Source organism: Solea solea, chromosome 1, assembly GCF_958295425.1.
Source record: "Solea solea chromosome 1, fSolSol10.1, whole genome shotgun sequence".
In the NCBI taxonomy this organism is placed as follows: domain Eukaryota; kingdom Metazoa; phylum Chordata; class Actinopteri; order Pleuronectiformes; family Soleidae; genus Solea; species Solea solea.
In genome coordinates, this window is record NC_081134.1 from 20,276,124 (window position 1) to 20,297,105 (window position 20,982).

At 43.2% G+C, this 20,982-nt stretch overlaps 1 protein-coding gene across 1 annotated transcript in view; it reads left to right on the forward strand.

Moving 5' to 3' along the window:
- Window positions 1–3,232: 3,232 nt before the first annotated feature.
- Window positions 3,233–20,982, forward strand: part of LOC131460655 (cadherin-6-like) — an 82,230-nt gene continuing 64,480 nt past the window's right edge. Inside the window, exon 1 of the mRNA XM_058631324.1 lies at window positions 3,233–3,340. The gene's annotated coding sequence lies outside the window, so the exon portion shown is untranslated. The remainder of the gene's footprint in view (window positions 3,341–20,982) is intronic.

Sequence of the window (20,982 nt, forward strand, 5' to 3'; positions counted from 1 at the left end):
AGGGTTAGTGACACTTATATAGGCAGGGTCTGTGAAGCCGCCGCCGCCGCCACTGCTGCTGCTGACTTACTCAGGGGGTCAATTAAGAGCAATCACAGTAGCTCCTCATATAAAAGTGAACATAACCTTATTCCAGATCAATGAAGTGTTCACTCCAAACACTCCACTGCAGCCTGGATGACATCCAGCCAGAGGTGTAGGCTGTATAATCACATTTAGTCTGCACGAGCGCACACAGCACCGCCAGAAAAGTAAAACGTAAAGGACAACACTGTCTGAGAAATGAGTAATTAACAATATTCAACCTATAAAGTAACACACTAATTCAATAACATGTCCCTGGGCAGGATTCACACTGAGTCACTGCCTCATCAAGTCACCAGCAGTTTCTCATCATCTCATAACATCGTATCAAAACATGTTAATGTTTTAATAATGCCGTTATGAATATTGAGATGCTCTTTATTTGCTACTCATAATATAGTGATGTGTTGTCTTTACGTGCTGCCACTGTTGTCATCTCGTAGCGCGTTAAACGGATAGTTCGGGTTGATTCTTGTCCTCACTTTAACAACATCTGCACCTACTTCAGTCTACAACATTTAAAATAAAACTCCAGAAACTGTTTGTCTGGCTGTGTAAACCGCTCACTCCCCAGAGAAAAACATCTGCAGTTTAACATCACAGCACACATGAGTTGTTGGAGTTGTTGAAATCCAGTTTTGTGTGGTTTTGTGTGTAGTTTTCTCTAAGGATGGTAAGGGAGAGTGAGTCGTACCCAAACTCCTGAGATTCAAGCTGGAAAAGGTTGTTTTTCTCTTACGATGAAACTGTCAACCTTTTCTTAGGATATCATAGAGTGCAACAGGTGTAGCTTCCGTTACATGAGCCTTGGTATTACATTACATTATTACGTGTCATTTGGCAGACCCTTTTATCCAAAGCGACTTACAGTAAGTGCCTTTCAACATTTGGGTACAAACAAGATCTAGAAGTTAGTAAGTGCTTCAAGTAAGCCAAACTATAAAGTGCTAAGTGCTGGTAAATTGGTATTTATATGTATGTACATATACGTATATATATATATATCGACAAACAAATCAATCAAGTGACTAAACTTGATCAACTTTACCATCCAATTAGTCATTTTCAATGATCGATGACTGATGTCTATGTGTGTCTATATTTGACATAAAACTATCATATCTATCTATCTATATATACATATATATATACTGTATGTATGTGTATATATATATCTATACCAGAGGTTGCGCTAGACTTTTTCGTTGTCTGTCATTTTGACTGACAGGGTCATAAAAACCCCGTCATAATCAATTTTTACCGGTCACTTTAAATGATAATAATGACATATTCAATTGCATTGTTCATATTGCAGTGGAATATGAACAGTTCACCTGTGGCCTAAACGCACAGTCTCACACCTTCTTCCTGGTCCACATGGACTTAAATTGCGTGCCTGCTTGCGCGTAGTTGCGCGTGGTAGGAAATCCCGCAACATGCGCTCCTTCTGCACCAGTGGATCAGCTGCACCGGTCACAGACGCGCTCCAAAGCCTCCTGTCCATAGCTCCTTAACACGCTGTCAGCACTACAAGGATAGCGAGATGCATTGAGTACGGTGTCCAGGTCAGAAATTATGCTCAGATTCTCCGATGGGAATCTTTATTTTGTCGCACAACATTTTTCTATCCTCCCTCCTCAGCCAAGAGAACTCCCGCTCCCACTGAACTCGCCTAACCTCCTTACTGCCGCTTCCTCGCTCCGCTGAGGCCAAGGGCTGAGTTTGTCCTTCATCTGCATCTATCCCTCTTTTTTCACCTCTTTAATCAACATAGTTTTTAGGGGTGTGAATTTCCGTCACCGTTTTAAAAAAACGGTCAATGACGGAAAATATTCGGTTAACGCGACCCCTGATCTATACTGTATGTATATCTCAACGCTAGCATGTTGTACTTTTAAGATACATTGCTCTTGCTACTCTTAGGTCTGGTGTCTGCGCAACTCGTGAATTTTTGACCTTCTTAAATTGAGTTTTTGGGAATAATGACAGACGCCCCTGCGCTCGCTTGGTTTCCCTGAGTCACGCCTCCACAAGATGTAGTTAACGCCGACTGTCAGTAGCAGTTTTATCCTGTCGTTTTGTGACAAGGAAAGGTCCGCGCTCTCACTTACTTTCACTTTTCAACATTGCTGTTGTTCCTTGTTCGTGGTTGTGCTTGCAGCTTAGCAACCAAACGCTCCCTCTGCATTATGACACACACACACACATGCTGTATGAATAGCCATGTGGTTACGGATCAAGTTGCAACCGTGACATCACCTGTTGGTTTAAGAACTCGTGTTTCCAGTTGTCCACTTTTATCAGTGCCACCTTGTTTTTGTTTTCGATCATATTTGGATAAGAGGGTGGAGCGTCTACGGTGTCCAAATCAAGATCTGATTGTTATCTGTAAATATTTTCTGATGTTACAAACCAAGTCAATCAAGAGGAAGGGCCATTTTGTCCAAGATGAACACACAAACTGACTGACTTAACCCTTCTATGACCATCCTCTGACTGCCCAATGTCAGCTGAGATTGGCACAGCACTCCTGTGCAACCTTCCCTTGGAGGATAAAGCGGTAGAAGCCGGAGGGATGGAGGGATGGAGGGATGGATGGATATCGCAAAGCAGAAAAAAAAACGACCGTCCAATCACGTACGTTTCACGATTCATTTTGATACACAGTGACATGGACTGATGGTGCAGGCTGGTGCAGTCACCCTCGGGTGTGACACCTGTAGGCTGTGATCTGCCACCTCCTGCTTATTAAAGCCCGATCACAAAGTGGCACATGCCATGTTCTCGCCGCTCAAAGGTTCTTCCAATAATCCTGACTTCTCCTTCTGCCAAGCAATGACCTGGCCTTTGGAAAATAAAAGGCCGACGGAAAGGTGTGTGTGTTGAGATGATGATCTGTGTGTGTGTGTGTGTGTGTGTGTGTATGCACGCTCCAAACGTGCACGTGCGCGTGCATGTCATTTAATCGCCAGCCAGCACTGTAATGACCAATCAGGAGCCATTTCAACTCCAATTTGTTGATTTGTTGCTGGTGGGGGTGGCGGGGAGGAGGGTGTGGGACGAGCGGTGGAAAGAGAGAGAGAGGGAGAGAGGGCGGGGGAAGAGAGAGAGAGGCAGAGTGAGGACAGCAGGGGGAGAGAGAGAGAGAGAGAAAGAGAGAGAGAGAGGCTGAGGGCGCAGCAGTCAGTCAGTCAGTCTCCTTTGGATTCACCGTTGGTCGCCCTCGTTGACTCGCTCCATCCTCGGCACACAGGCGGTGAGTGAGTGGCACTGGTTCCGCGCGCGCTGCATCCGCGCGCACCAGCTCCAGTTCATAACGTTATTATTATTATTGTTATTGTTGTTCTTGTTCTTGTTATGACGAGGAGAGCAGCAGCGCTCGAGTGTGTGAATGTAGGTCTTCGTGTGTTTGAAGTTGTTGTTGGTGCCACTTGACGCGGTCTGTGGCGGTGGCTGTGGATGCGGAGCTCGCGCGGACGCGGAGTTTGCGCTGGTTTTTAATGGAAAAGTAAAAAAAAAAGAGAGAAAAGAAACCCTTAACTTTTTTCTTTCTTCTCCTCCGAACTACCCTTTCATTTGTTTTAACCTGCGGGTTTTTCTCTTCATGTTTAATTTTATTATTTTGCATTTTTTGAAATGATGGTAACTGACCTGGTGTTTGATGAGGGCGTGAACCTCGCGAGCCTCATCCACTCATCAAATGAGTCATATCATAAATATATGTATATATATATATATATATATATATATATATATATATATATATATACATATATATATGTGTGTATATATATATATATATATGTATATATATATATATATGCATATAAATGATTTTTGAGTGTGCTGCTGTGTGAGGAGTGGGAATAAAACAGACGTGTTTGGGTGGAAGTAAAGAGTGAAGTTCAGTCAGTTATTAAGTCACTCATATTGTGTTTCTCATGTGTAGTCATTAAGTGGCGTGTGTGTGTGTGTGTGTGTGACTGCAGGAAACTGCAGGTTTTATTCGTGCGTAAATGGAACAGTTTTGGTTTTTGCATTCTTGTGTTTGTCCACTGTTTGTGCGCGCGCGCTCTCTGTGAGATAGAGAGAAGCAGAATGAAGTGATGTTGCCGACTCATTTTCATGTCTTGCCACTACCCCCCGTGTGTTGACGTTAATATCTTATTAGAGGATGTAAAGTTCGTCCATCTCCTGCATCTTAAGTCAAATGACATCATCATAACTCATTGAAAATGAATCTAAAATCTGCTGCTGTGCTTTTGTGGGACTTTCTGGATTCAGAGGCTGCAAAAAAAAGTGTTCTCTCTCTCTCTCTCTCACACACACACACAGCTTGAACAGTCATGGTAGCAGGTTGCGGGCAGCTCCGCGCAGCCACTCATGCAGTGTTGGGCAGCCAGATGTGTGGTGGTGGTTGTGGGTGTGGGCAACATCTGGACCGCTGTGTTGAGTTGTTGCCAATGCAATTTTGAGTCATAAATATTTTCTGTCTCATAAGGCATCTGGAACATCGTGAGCATTTTTTCCATTTTAGATTAGATTGGAACAAATCTGTGTCTCACTCTAACACTACACAAGTTTAAACTCACACTATTGAGGATTTTTCATAACGAAGGCTTTCAAATCAGGACAGAGATAAACGGAGGAGCTGATCGGCGTGGACTGTGAGGAGCAGTAAATTGCAGATTCATGCTCACAGTTTATAGACGTGTGAACAACTGTGATGATAGATATTGCTGAACTTGGCCGATTTCCATCCAAATATACGTCTTCATGTTTACTGCAACGCTGTTATGTTAATCAGTCGAGCGACTAATGGCTTTGAAAGAGAGAGATTTTCAAAGTTCTATGGAACGTCTTTCTGATTCTGTGAATTATTGTTATTAATGTTGGGATTCACAGAGTCATTTGTGACGAGTCAGTCTTCAGTCATGAGCCTTTCTTCACTGACAAGATAACAGAGAAGCTCAGCCCAGCACAGGCTACACTTACACATAAATTAGGATTGTATTTAAACAGTTCTCTCCTGTTCATTGTGTCCTTTGATTATCCGACCACCTTATGAACCCATGATTGAACAAAAGTTGTTTTCAGAATTCTATTCGCCTTCTCTCTCTTTATTTTGCTAGTTTTGTACAATTCATTCATTCATGAAAGAACCTTTTCTGTGTGTTCACTTTGTTAATAACAATAAAAACAAATGCTCACCTCGATGAAGGTTATTATCGAAGTGTCAGTGGGAGCAGAGTCACTCTTTGTGCCGAATGTTCAAATGAAAACAAAGACCTGCACAAGGAAAGAAAAGAAAAAAAAACATTGTAATAAATGGTTTAAACTTAATACCTTAGCATTAGCATTTATCTTTTTATTGTTAGAAATACATTCATGCCAAATTGCAATTTTAAAACTACAATTTTGAAGGCAGTGGGGGGAAATTAGTTTGAGATGAGTCATTAACTTGTGCCTTTTTTAAACTGCTAAATACTCACCATAGAAATCGTCAGGGCATTAAAGCAGAAACAGTATTTCCCAGCCAGTCCCATCAGTGGTCCAATAATGGTGCTTGAATGACACTGACACCTACTGGGAAAGTGAGTCATGGAAGCCCGGCCTGTACAGCAGGGCGCGTTTCTTTGAGACCATAATAGGCGAGTCTCAAAATAACAATAGGGCACTTTGTTTCCCTAAAGCTTCTCCTCCAAGGCAACACAGAGCTTCTTTTTTTCCACGCTGGATACAAATCCCAGTGTGAACCCCGAGACTCAAAAGTGCCCGCATTCTTCAGGTCGATCATAGCCTGTCATCTGTGGAGGCCGTTCTTCTGAAGAGCAGAAACCGTGGCTGTAAAGTGCCTCAGATCTGACTGAGCCGTTTACAGCTGTGGTTGGAACTGCACTGCATGTGGAGAAATGATGATAATCAGAAGAATGGACTCCTTAAAACTCCCCCCTCCCCTGGTTTCTTTGGGGATGACAGTCAACACATTGACATCGAAATCAGTTTTCTCTCTCACAGAAGCTTGTGTGCAAATTTTTTCAAACCAAGTTCACTTCTGACCTTGGGAAAAGAAAAAGCTTAACAAAGAGCATATTTTTACTATATATATAGTAATATTTTTAAGGTCCACTCGTGTATATTTTTTCCAACAGTGATTGTGTTGTACGCCGTCCACAAAGAGACTTAAAGAGAGTAAGAGCCATGAATGCAACGTGAAGGAGAGAGCTGAAAATAAAAGAATAACAAGGCAACTCAAATGGCAAATGAGAGAAAATGGATTATTTCAAGGTTCTGAAGTCGGGGGGGGGGGGAGTTAGCGACACTGTCGCTCTCCGTTAGCGCTTCAAAGCCGCCGAACCGCGATGGCGAAAGCTCAGTCACCTTTTAGTCTTTGGGCCCAAACGCGGTTGCAGCCGGGTCAGTCATGCAGTCTGTATCCTGTTAAGCAGTCAAAAGTTCAGTGAGATAAACCCCGGGGAGCCAGGCCAGGAAAAAACCCACACTCTCACGAGGAGAATCAGTGAAGCCATCAGTGAGGAGAGGCAGATATTTGTCTCGTCTCTTTGTTGCAGCTAAAAGCCTGACTCCAGCACACTCTCGCCACACTGTAGGCGTTCCTCTCTTTTTTTTGGTGAAGGCAAACAAACGGGGGCAACTGCGGGGGTGAAGATAAGAGAGTGTGTGTGTGTGTGTAATCTACGGTTTTGCAAGGAAACTCAGGTCGGATCTAAATATAAACAACAGAAGCCACTCCACGTCGAATTTTCTTCTTGTCACGCAGTGGGGACAATTTACAGTTAAGTCTCTGCACTTAACTCGTGTCATTGTGAAAATGCACGGGAAACAAAAGTCAGAGGAAAATAAGCCAGAGGAGAGTAGAGAGGCGTCCATTAGTGTCTCTGTGTGTAAAACCAATAAACCACTTCCACTCAGTCACTCTGTTATTTGGTTAAATTCAGTGTTGTAATGTAACAGAGTACAAATACTTTGTTACTGTACTTAAGTAGGATTTTCACATATCTGTACTTGACTTTGTTATTTACATTTCTGACAACTTTTACTGTTACTCCACTACTCTTCCCTTAACCACCTTCGTTACTACAAAATAAAAGTTGAGTTGGTGACGTAATGCCTGTTTGTTGTCGCTAGTTGTTTTTGGTAGCACCAGCTGTTAGCCGCTCAACTGTTAGCCGCAGATTTCGGCTCCAAGTGGACTTAAAACACACCAGCGGCTCGTTGTTTACCGTGCCCGACGCCGAGGCCCTGGTCTCCGGGTTTCTGTTGTACACTCCAGCTGTCAGCTGAGCGAGCTCACGTGGATAACCGCAGATACACTAGCGTAGCCGTTAGCGCGGATGTTTGATAACTTGTTTTTAAATTGGTAGGTTTCATAATCAAGGAAGTATCTCGCTCTTTGAAACTCTCTGACTCTATACTGCCCCCCCACCATTTCCAGTGGTATTGCTCCTCTTGTTTCTGTAAGGCGCACAATGACGGACGAGTATAAATGGACCTCAAATCACCTTTTATTGGGGATTTGCGGCAGGTTTACCTGCTAGTTTTTAGTGTGAAAGAGACTTTAAAGTGTTTGGCTACAACTGTTCTGACTACTTCACCTGAATACAGCCGTTGTTATTGCTATCAGCGCTCATTGTTCCTGCCTGAACACACACAGCAACAATATCAGCTGTGAAAAAGAAACACCTCGTTTTGTATCTTACCCCAGTGTAACTTGTCAAATATACCCACACCTGGTCTTAATGGTTTTTCACCTGTGTCTCGTTATCGTCGCTTCCCTTGGTTCATCTTTTCCGTTGTTGTCGAGCGTCCTTTTCCTTGCTGCTCACCTGTGGACCACTCTTAGGCTGCGGATATAATTGGGTTAATCTTTTTTTATCTGATTAATGAATCACTTAGTGGTTTAGGAAGTAAAATGTCAAAAAAAAAAAAAACACAAAAATGGACTATGTTCTCAGAAGAAACTGCACATTATTCTGATTTAAGGCGCTGAAATCAGGCATTTCAACTGATAAAGAGACTCTTTAGCTTCACTCTGTCTTTACTCTCTCGTCCTGTGGTAAAGGAAAAAGCCAGGGTTTGTGTGACGTAACATCAGCCTCAACTGTGACCAGCAGATCAGTCTAAAGATGGGATAAGAAGGTGCAGGCATGTGATGGCCCTCATTTTATCAGAAGCCTCAGAAGACTTGACTCAGCGGGGGGAAGCAGGGGTTTCCCTGTGTGACAGATAAGCACTAAATACTGGGATTATCTTTCCCTTGCTCATAAGACTTCAGAGACATATTTGAGGCTTACATCTTCAGTTTAAACACGAGATCTTGATGAAGTATGTTTTTCATTAGCTGCTCTTTTCCAAAAATGCTTTGAGCCCCGGCTGTTTTTCCTGAGCTCCTCCTGCACACGGTGCTCTTCCTATCTTGTGTTTTGAGGGAGGAAGCAGCAGCAGCAGCAGCAGCAGCAGCTGTGTCTGAGAATGAGGAGAAGATTGTGGGTAACTTTGACATCTCTCTCTCTTCGTCCCACCGAAAATTAAATGTAATTCATTTCGAATATATTTTTTTGTGGCAATTATTAAAAAATGGTAACTAATTTTGTGGTTTTGTGAATGGATTGAGTATAAAATAGCAGTATTTGAAGATTAGACTGCTTCATATGAAGACTACTGATGTTACCATAGTCAAGATTGGTTATGTTAACTGCACTTTTAATTGAGGAATATACTCTGCATGCAATATTAAGTCTGGTCCGTTTTTGTAGAGCTGCCCCGTGTTTTGACCTTTCATTGATTTTAGCTTAGATTATTTAGGCATAATCTCTGAGTGAAGTCTTAATACATTTTAAAACAATGAGAAAAACCCAAAACATAACCAAACTGACAGATGGAAAACACGGGGTCAGACAACAGCAATGGAGGGCACACGGTTGTAAGGTGGGCCCGTCCCCTCAGGCGGCTTCATTCAGCTGCAGAAATGATATAAGATTTCACAGAAAGAGCTTTTGACAAGTGAACCCTTGTTGTCAGTATTGACGGATCGTGCGTAACTTTCGACCCCTGTACTGGGAGAAGAGTTTCTCTCCACGAGGCTTTGCGGAGTGGAAGTTGCTTGGAGCCGTGCCAGTTGGCCCGCGATCACGTACCAAATGTGAAATCAATGAGGCAGTTCATTGGACACAGAACCCGACACTGGTCCAAAATGTTGTTACCAGATATCAGCTGTAATGGATTTCAACGTGGTAATAAAAACACTCGAGTACATGATGTCATCTGACAGAGCAGCCACTCGCACGTTTAATTATAGAAGCTGTGGATGCTAATGAAACTCTCACACGGGTTCTGTTTGATACTTTCCACAGTGGTCTTTGTGCTCTGTATGCGTGTGTGCGAGTGTGGGGGTGTGTGCAGGAGGTGATAACACTGATGCTGTAGGTGCATCGTCAGGTATGATAAGTGGATTAACTGTAACTTTGTTCTCTTTCGATCACGTTTTCTTGCTGATTCCAACAGTTCCTCGGCGTGTTGTAAAAGTGCAGGGAGAGAGAAAGAGGGAGAGAGTCTGCGAGCACGGTTTTTAAGTATCCTCTTCCTTTCCGTACTGTCGCAGGGAAGCGGCAGATGCCAAATGGGGCGTGCGTGCGCGCACATCGCGGTAGCTTTTAACGTGCGACAGAAAGAAGAAAGCTTCCACGTGAAGTGAACAGTTTTTCCCTCTGACAGGTGTTCAGCTGCATCTGTCAGGAAGAGAGACGCTAAATTGTTGTTTTAAGACAACGTCAGGCTTCCTCTTGACTCGGGCTGACAGCTCCTCCAATTACAGCTCTCTGGGCTCCAGGGTTGTGTTTGCCAATGCAGTAGATCGCTGTTCATCAGAGCCCGGGTCAGAGACGATGAAACGCGGCGGCAGTGGCGGCGCGTCAGAACATCTCGTCAGTGTTTTACTGAAAACAGATGAGTGGCGTGTTTGATTCCAGCTACGCTATTTAACAAATGTTTTTTTCTGAGGGAACACAGAGGAGAACTTTTGTTGAACATGAAAAAAAAAAAAAAAATGGCCCAGAAAATATTTAGCACTGTGAGGGCGGCGAACACTGGGTTCATAAAGAGAAACACAATATATAATCTCACCAAGGAGCGCTGCCAAAATAGCGTTGTGATTTAAAGGTTCTTTTCACAATAATACAATGCAGCACACTTTGCCGCTAAAGTGGAGACACATTTTCAGCTCGGAGGGCAGCGGCGTTTATCACACGCTGCCGCCCAAACTCTGAAAAGAACTAGCTCACAAGTTGTGACTTAAAGGTCGAGTCAGTGGGCGCAGTGTGCCGCGCGGAACACTTTCCGCAGCACAGCTATTGATGACGCCGCTATTTTTATTATTTCATTCATCTTTTCTTTTTTCTTACCCCTCCCTTTATCTTTTTGACCTTCTGCGAAAAGCTGAAGAAAAGAAACGCAGTCTGTGACAGAGCGGCGCAACAACATAAACGTCCATGGAATGTGTCAGGGAACCCACACACAGTAGAGGAGAGTGTGGGTTTATCTTTTATTTGATAAAAAAGCGTCTGACTAATGACTAAAAGTAGAAAAATGTTGTCTTTTGAGCAGCCAGATCTTCTCTCTTGTAGTTGGATATGGCATAATGTAAATTTCATGTTCGTCCAGGTCAAAGTTAAGTAAGAAGAAAAGAGATTTCTGTGCTACTGATTCAATAAGAATGAGATTAATTTAAAGAAAAAAAAAACTCTGCACACTCCCTTTGTGGCATTTCATTATAAATCACTCAGATTGTGTGTTTGTTTGAAGTCACTTCCTCTCATTTAGATGAAGATTGTCCTGATAATAGACAGTCGCAACACTTAACAGGCTGCGTTGAGTGCTTTTGTTGTGCTGTTGATTAAATGGTGCATTGTCCAGTCCCCGCTCGTACGTTTTAAAAAGGTGAAAAAGGTCATGTCCACTGATCAGTACCTTCAGTAGTAGGCGGGGGAAACAATAGCCACTCAGACAATGGAGCGGTGAATACACTCCTGCCAACAGAGCATCGGCCGCTTTGATCAGATATATTTAGATGTGCTGTGATGGGTTTGTTTGAGCTTAATACACGTGAAGCACTGAAGACAATGTCCTCTCACACCGTAGAATCCACTCCAATTCAGAGCCAAACAGCCTCCACATTCACACCCTGTCACAAGCCTGCAAGTGGTGAGCGCTGCTAACTCGGGCCTGATCCACACAGGAACCTGTTTCCTGAAAGTGTTCTTGACAGCTCCCAAAACACCCGTTCTGTGAAGTGATAGGACAGAGTTTATTTGGCGTATTCCTTTATAGTTAGATAAGTTAAGGCTGGGTTATCACGAACAAATCAGTTGGTATTGGTACTATTATTTTTATTATTATTATTGTGATAAATGTCGGAGGATTGAATCTAATCTAATTGCGATTATTTTGACAGGAATTGCGATTGTGATACGATTCACAATATTGTCATTTTTACATCATTCTCATGTGTGATATTTGTGCAGATCTGTGTGAAACACATACATTCTCTTCAGTGTGCAGAATAAGATGTGTATAGACTTTGGCTTTAACAGAAATTGCAGTACGCCGTATTGCGATTTCGATAAACTTTCGATGAATTGTTCAGCACCCAACTTCAATCCGAGTTGAAAATTAAAAACCAGAAGTTAATTATCGATAATTATTGTTCATGAATCACGCTCACTTTACAGCTGCTGGAGGAAAATACCAGCCATCAACACTGTGAAGTGAAGCTGCATCAAAAATATCAGTATTTTAATGAAGTAAACAGTCTCTGCCAGTTTCACTCGCCGTGCGTCGCTACTTCAGGTCTCCTCGCGGTGGAGCTGCTCAAATGGATGAGGGGAAGGAAACTTGGGTGGAAGTTACCTGGCCGAAGAAGAAGAAGAAGAAGAGAGCATTTACAGCAGGATAATGGTGAAAGAGAAAGCTAAATCCTGTGATTCCCGCACCTCGTCTCCGTCACTGTGACCACACACGTGCTGATAACAAAGCTGGAGGTGTGAAGAAAGTGACAGCACACTCAGAGAACTCACACACACTTTGTCTCACTGGCTGTAAAAACGCACAAAAGCACAAACACCTACTTGAAAACACTCTAGTGGTATTTGCTCGGTGTGGAGTGCTCCTCATCATCGGGCTTTGTCTGCGTTAATTGAAGATAAAAGGAGGAGCCGGAGTGAACGGGACAGAGCATACGGGTCGGCCAAATAAACGGAATCCTTAATAAAGTCCCGTAAACCAAACAAAACAGCGGCGGCAGCTGTTGTTCATTGTGTTGCCCAGTTTGTGTCTTCTGGGGGCCGCGGGGGGAAACGGCTGCATGATATATCGGCACTAAGACGCGGGGGTTACTGTAAGTTGTTCACTTTTATTCCTTTTGATTATGGTCCACTTTCATTGGATTGGATTGGACAGGACGTGCCACTGCAATAAAAGCGTTGTAATAAAAGGAGGCCGTATTTCAAAGAGCTCTTTTATTACCGCGCTTCAGATGGCCCTGTCAGATTTTTACACATTTTCTGGCCCCAGATTTTATCTCCCGTGCGATCCTCTGTGTCATTCTTTAAATGGGAGAATATTACACATTTTGGTAGCTATGGAATCTATTCATATGGCACCAGTGATGTATTAACTACTGTGTTGGATGGATGTTGTTCGCGATGGCGGGTTGGGCTTGAATCATACTTTGCCTGGTAGTTCAGTGAGGTTAAATTAACAGCGTGGGCGCTCTATACACACACACACACACACACACACGTTGTGGCCTTGTACGGAACACATGCACTACAGCGCTCCGTTAGATAATGCACTCCACAGCGTGCTCTTCCTCCAAGGCCGTGAACTGCTCACTCACTGACCTTCAAGCCATCCATTCATCTTCCACACCTATTACTCATGTGCAGGGTCGCAGGCGGCTATCCTGGCCAGACTTAAAGCTGGCATCTGTGCATCGTTTCATCGCCTTTTTGAAATATGTGCGTGACAGGAGGAGCCATGGAATTTTAACAAACTGACTGAGGTGGTGAGCTGTGGCTCCCATAACTGCAATTTATCGTTGTTGTTTTTGCCGTTCTACCCTGAGTGACATGGTTTCATCTCCTGCTGGAAGTGTGAAAAAACAAACAACAACAACGACAACTATAGTGGGCGGTTTTTTCCGTATCAACAGATCAATAGTTTGATATTGACGACAATTGTTTTCTGCTCACAAATAAGTTTATAAATCACAAGTAAACTTGTTTAATTGAGGAGCAAAATCTATTTTTTGTCTGACATTTATCACAATAATTATCCGTATTGATAGCTTGAATTCAATTAAACCTGATTGGCCAAATCGCCTGTGCAGCCTTTTATGCACTGTCTAAGTATCTTGGTAGAAGTCACCTTTTAGAATATGACTTGAGTAAAAGTCTTAAAGTACCTGACATTTTCTGTACTTAAGTACATTTTATATCAGAAAATGACTTTTGATACTTAAGTTTTAGAAGTAAACGGACGTAAGCGGTTTATCTGCGTCCGCTCGCTAGCTCACCGGTTGGCCGCTCAGCTGAAACAGCTGATGGCTGAAACCCAGCGTCCGGAGAGTACAACAGAAACCCGGAGACCAGAGCCTCAGTGTCAGACACGGTAAACAACGAGCCGCTGGTGTGTTTTAAGCTCCACTTGGAGCCGAAGTCTGCAGCTAACAGCTGGTGCTGCTAAAAACAACTAGCGACTTCAAACAGGCATTACGTCACCAACTCAACTTTTAGTAACAAAGGCGGTTAAGGGAAATGTATCGTAGTAAAGTAAACGTCAGAAATGTAAATAACGAAGTAAATGTGAAAATTCTACTTAAGTACGGTAACAAAGTATTTGTACTTTTCCGCACATACACCAAAGCCTGGTCATTTGAATGAAATTGGCTGGAGGAGCTGTACGAGAACACAAATGCCTCGTTAAATTTAAGAACACATGAGGAAATATTCCTGCTGCTCAGTTTAAACATTTTCTGAAAATGACGCGTGTAACCAGCCTTAGATAGATCATTTTGGTCATTTTCACAAAATAAATGTATTGAAATCAATGCGATTTCACCACTTTTTGGTGCACCTGGAACATGAGAATCCGCTTCATGTGGCTGCATATGTCGGTGTATTTACAGGGTAATTAACCCACACGGACCGACCCTTCCTCCGTCTTTATCAACTCTCTTTCACAGTGACTGCCCACTAGAGTGCTTATTAATCAATTTTGGACGTGGCATAGAAAGGAAGCGAGGCTGCGAGCTGGAGCCGGAGCTGGCTGAGCATGAATATTTGATTGTGACTTCTGGAACAAGTAGATTTTTTTTCCCCTTTTCTCCCCAGACCCCTCAACCACTTCCAAATTGGATTCATTCCTTTTCCAAGAGATTAAGATAAGAGGAAGCTGCACTGATCTCCACACTTGAGGAGAAGCCTGTGATGGCGCAGCTGCATGAAGTGGATGATTGTAGCACACAGTACATGTTCATCTTCTTTACACCGAGCCTTGTTCCATCTGCGTGTGTGTGTGTGTGTGTGTGTGTGTGTGTTCACTCTCTTAACCATATCTCTGCTCTTTACAAAGTGCTGTAAACACACACACACACACACAGTAGTTTACAGGGTTAGACGCTCGCTCATTTGCATAGTAATAGCACGCCACATTCCACGGGAGAGTGACAAAAGCACACAGTCTGTGTGTGTGTGTGTGTTCCTGCTGTTTTCTGACTGTGTGGCAGCCGTAAAAAAACGGAGTTCTCATGATAAAACGTCCTCGTGAATGAAAGAGCTGCAAACAGAGCGGCGCCGCAGACCCTCGTGAACAAAATCACACACAAGGACAAAACTCATTTACAGCGGCGACACAAAGGCAAAGGAAAGCGGTAAATGTTGCTTGTTTACTTTAGTACTTTAACGATTTTGGTCATTGGGGCTGACACCAACAACCCCCCCACCATTCACCCCCCCCATCTCCAGTAAAGAGTTAAATTCCCAGGCCGAGCAGAGAGCAGGGAGGAATTTTTATTTATTTACTGTCAAAGGTAACAAAATCTGGGAGCATGGCTGTAATAACCCCTGTGAGAGCTCCCTGTGTGGGACTGAAGCACGGGAAATTTAAGATATAAAGAAGAATATATATATACAATATCATATAAAGACAGACTGGGAGATAATTAAGCAATCAATTGAACATCTTTGGCGAGGGCACTTAAAGCCATGTCCCCCAAACATTTAAATGTGTAAATTTTTAAACATAATGTTGGTTTTATTATTATTATTGATTATTGGTGACAAACCAACAGATAGAGCAGAATAGCAACTGTGACGTCACATCACAGGATTTCAGTGGTCAGTGGTTTTTCCAAATTGTTCCCTGAAGTGTTGCGGTGTGTGTGTGTGTGTGTGTGTGTGAAAAACTGCTCACAGTGTGTCAGGTCTCCCATCTTTGTCATTGCTGCGCTGACCCCCACTCCCCTCCCCTCCACAAGCCCCCCTCTCTAGTTGCATAACACTGTAAATCCTAAAGTACCATCTGGTAGCAACAACACTATCCATCCACTAATTGTTGTTGATGTACGTAGATCAGATCAGAGCACTCGCATAACACATTCGCACACAGTCCCACTGAAATCGGAGATCATTTCATTGGGAGTTGTGCGACTACTGCTCAGATTCAAGCAGACCTGTGTCCCCTGAAATACAGAAGTCCGGCTTTTTTGGTCAGTGATGAAATGGGGGGTGCTTGTACACTGGAACAACGACAGTAGTCCACTCAAACACCATTAACTGTACATGGAAACATATTAAATGGACATACAATGTCAAATCACACATGCACACACGCACACACATACCACCACACTTCAGCATCTATTATCTCCCCTTTGTTCAGATTAGAGAAGCTCAGGTCGCACGGGAAGGATTAGGCCTGGTTGGGACTTCGTAATTACTGTGAAAGTGTAACCCAGTGAGTGTGTTTGTGATGGGGTCAAGCATAGGGGGCAGGGATTACATGACCCACAATGTGCTTGTGTCCTGTCGGGTGCTTTGTCAGTTCCTGTGAACCATGGCGCTCCATTAAAAGCTGATTCCTAGCTGAGATGTTGACGTTGATGGTCACAGTAGAGCCGGGATGTTATTGAGCGCGCGTGGAATAAAGACTTTAATATCCATTCACTCGCCCTGCATTGTCTGGGGAACGCGACTAAACACCATATATGTAGGTCATTTTATAGAAACACGCACATTTAAAAGCTTTTTGCCATTTAGAGTCACGCCCTCTCACCCTCTCACCCCCTCACCCCCTCACCCACACAAACACACATCAATTACATTATTTTCAACAGAGGGGACGAGCAGGAAGTGCTGCGCCCGCGGCTTTTTAAGACGATGCTAATAGTGTCACACAGTGCACGTTGGGTAGAGACGCTAATTACAAACAGTGCTAAGTGAAAGCCCATTCAAGCCACAGCTTATTGACTGTCCCGGTAGCTGCCTTGAAACGAGGTATAAGTTCCAGTCGAGTGACTCCAGTCACTTACGCCCAACTGTCGCATTGTGAGAGAGAACCCATCGACAAGTTCACTGATTTCCCTCAAACACTGACCGACCTCAAAAAGCTGAGCTTAATCCACCGCGGCGATGTGGCGTTGAGTGAGATCACACGTGGCAGATAAAGTTGATGTTTCACATCTAGGAGACTTTCAGAACCTCTCCTGCCAGCTTCATGGTCCAATTTCCAAATGAAGTGAGCCCATGTGAGACATTATTTTGTTGTTGTGAACACATGTGAACCAGACAATGCTCTGCTGCATTCATCACATATGAAAGACCCAAATTTTAAAATTGCTTAAAAAAAGGTGACGGTGGATCCTTCTGCCGCGACTACCATGCTCACTTGTGCCACTCACTTGTGTGAGGTGTGCACCACCACCTTTCTGCTGTTCTCGATAATCCCTGTGGTGACTGCAGAGTTCATTCAGCTCAGTGGAGCGTGCGGGGGAAGAGCGGCTGTGGTTTCCTGCCCAGGAAAAAGCTGAGCTATTTAACTCCCTCCAACCAGTCGCCTGAACAGTCGTTCACAATGTCCTGCAGCGAGCAGCTTGTATCTTTACATGAGAAGAAGAAAAAAAGGTCTTCTACAGACTGTTTCAGGTCGTCAGCAGCTTGGACGGTGTATGTTTTCTGTTTGACCTCTGATGTGAACCAAGGAACCACAACTCCGGTCCACTTGTATGAAGTGTTCTTGAGACTATTAGGTCTTAATCCAACCTAACACACCAGTATTACATTACCATTCAGATATACTGGCCATGTACATGCACGCTGGTGTAGGCAGGAAGTAGATCTTCTCTTATAGTTTCAGAAAATACTATGAAAAGTGGGGATTACTTTGGTTTAACTGATGTCAAAGTATAGCTGAAAGTGAGCGTGAACAGCCATTTTTGGCTGTTGAGACGAAGAGCCAGTCAGGAAGTGAATATCATGACTTTCACATTGTTCCCACATCAAATGTTCCCACTTTAGCGCTTAAAGATACAGAGTAGTGTCAGTGGCAGGGGTTTCCATAGCGCACGCAATGACTTTTTTAAAGGGAAACGCAGTAATGAGGACGTAGCCCCAGTATGACAAGGTGCTGCGTGTCAAAATGCTCCAGGTACAGTAAAGAGAGTGCTGAGAGTTTAAAGCTGTTAAATTCACAGAAGTTTTGAGCAGCCTTTGTACTGAAGTTGTTAGCATGCCTTCGCTACGCTGACTATCACTATTCAGATGTGACACAATGCAACATAAATGCCACAGTCACTTTGTCATTTGTGTACGCCGTAGTTGTGATATCTACAAAATAAGCTCTATATAATCTATTAAAATTAACATCGCAGTGAAGAGTCATTGGCACTCGTCGAGGCGGAGCTCTATCATAAAAAAGTCAGTGAATATAAATTAGCAGCGTGGCATTTATCAGGGTTGTCTCTGGGTGTGTGTGCATCGATTCTTTAATGACATAATAGTCTGACTGAACATTCAGTGCTTTAGAAATAATGAGCCAATTCTCTCCCCTTCTCCCTCTGCTCATCAGCGGCGTCAAATATGTGAAGCCCTCGTTTTTAACATCCCGCTATATTACTTTTTTAAGTGATACTTAAGGTCATTTACAAAAGTTGTAATGCAGTTTTCAAAACAGGCAAAAACACACGCGTGTGTTTCTGGATAAGTGAGGAGGCAGAGAGCGTTTCTCTGTGGTGCATTCACTGATCAGTGCAGCTCAGTCAGGTAAAATACCTTAAGGTTGAAAAGCAACGGTGCAAAACAAATGGGGCCTCTACAGCTTTTTGATATTCCATTGTGTTTTTCACAGTGAAGGTGTTTTTTCTTTGTCCACTGTGATGCACCAGAATTAATTAGTAAAGCAGTTGTTTTTTTGTTTTTTTGCACAACGCTTCATATTCCCTAAGAATATAACACAGCAGAGAGAGCCGAGACAAAGAGGAAGCTGCCCTTTAAAATGTTTATCTTAAAAGTAGGAGTAAAAATATTGTGTGCAAGAGTGGAGGATGCATTTTTCTTCACTGCAAAATGATCTTTTGCCAGTTTGTCATGAAAGAAAAGGAAGTTGAGAGAAAAATGTGTTGAGTAACAATACCTTTTTTATTCAGTTTACGACCAAGGCAATCTTTAGTGGATTCTTAAAATGAAAAAAAACTCCTGCACTCCTTTTGCAAAGAAAACATATACAGTTCATCGTCAGCAGATGATGCGAGTGTATTTACAGTTTTACCTTCAGTGTCTGGCAAAATAAATCATGTCTCTCTGAGACTGCGATGCTGCGTCTTAGGGTTCAAGTGAAACTGAAGGAGTTATTATTCTTTTTATTCTTATTTTTCCTCGAAATAAATCGTTATAAGAGTTAAAATAATAGTTTTTACCCCAAAACTCAAGGATTTCTGCGACCGTGTCAGACCTGGTCAAAAATTCACGTCTGATAGTGGTTTGGGGGAATGTGCGTAAAAAAGTTGGAAGTGGGAGGGGCTTACGGAAATGAAAATCAGGTGACTATTGACTATACATGAGCGAAAGTTGGTACACATGTTAATCACATCAGGGCAGTCCAAAAAGTCAATGACGACTTTGCCGTAAGTCCTACAGGAAGGCCGCCATTTTGGGTTTGCAAGGCCATTTTTATAATATATAATGCGATGTGGTTGCCTGGCGCCCCTCCAGTAGATGGCGCACTAGGCAACCGCCTATATGGCTCTGCACACATTTCTACAGCGAAAGTACATTTCTGCTTTGCGTCTTTGCCAAAATAGTATTGAGTATTGAATAGTATTTTTCTCCTGGACTCACTAAGATGTTTATTTCATTTGAAAGCCCTTTGTTCTCTCACTAAACACCATGGGAACCGCGCTACTCGCACTAATGTGGACGCGCGAGAGTTGCAGTGCTTTAGCTTTAGGACATTTGCCCTGCCCTCCTCGGCCTGGTGTATAAAACATTGTGTTTCTTTTTTAACAAAGGAGCAGATGTGTTGATTGTTGTTGTTGTTGACTTGATGATGTGTTTTTTTTTGGGATGATGAAGCATCACAGAGCAGGGAAGTCTTGATCACAGCAGGAGTGTTGAGGACATAGTCTGGGTGCTCTGAGATTGGCCCGCGGACCACACACTGTCGGGCCTTCATTCTCCAAGAGCACCGCTCGTGTGTGTGTGTGTGTTTGTGCGTTGTGTCTGGACTGATGTGTTAGTATTATTGATCTCTGCTTTGTAGCAAAAGGACGGTAAAGCCTGTCTGGGTGGGTGATGAGCTGTCAACCTGAACGCAGCTTGCTGAATAGCTGATGCAGTCCTAAGAAAACACCGGCTGCAGAGAAAGCAGTGCTGCTTTTCTTCAGCCTCCGCTCATTTTAAATCAGAATTCAATTCAACTGAAGTTACAAAACGCTCCGTACACGGCTGCTGTTCCTCATTGAATGGCAGTCAAGTGTTTGTCATGGCTAGATGTTGGCTGATTTCAAGTGTATACCACAGTTTGAAATGGTCACTCTCATAAGCACTTACACTTTCCATTATACCACTCTGGTAGGATGCACAGTTTCTTTTTTCTGATTTGTCACAGATGGATCCGGAATCTCTCAGGATGTGTCCTTCTAAGCTTTCTTGAACACTTGCAACCATCTATGAGATTATTAACTAGTCAACAGCAGCTAGGTTTCCCACACACACACACACACACACACACACACACTTCAGAGTGGAGAAGAATAAAAATATTCACCATTTTACGTCCGTTGAAAACCACTCGCTGGCTCTTTTGTGTTTTGTGTTCCTATGCTAATGTCCCTTCACTATCTGCCACTCATCCCATGAAGGTCAAGGATTCATGACATTGGTCAAGAGGCATGGTACAACATGGACAAGGTCGCCAGCCTCATACGTCTATACAATATGTCAGATGCGTTGTCCAATCCTCCTCCTCCTCTTCCTCCTCCTCTTCCTGTCTTAACTCTACCAATAAGCCTGCACACAAAAGCCATCATGAGCAATCATTAAAAGGAAACAACCATGTAATGACTGTAAGTCCATGTGAGAGCGAGAGAGACCGTCAATATCAGTCAGTGTTGCCTTGAATAAATCAGTAAACAGCATGTACCATCTCCATTTTAATTTGCCCAGGCAGCAGTGGCCCACTTCTAATAGGGCTCTAATATGAAGTAATGTGCCCGTTGGCAGCCATTCTGGAGGTCATTGTTTCATAAGCAATTATAAATTTCAACAGCTTACGGCATTTCAGCGTTTGACTTTGCCGTCGAGGCAGCAAAGTCAACCGTGCAAACTT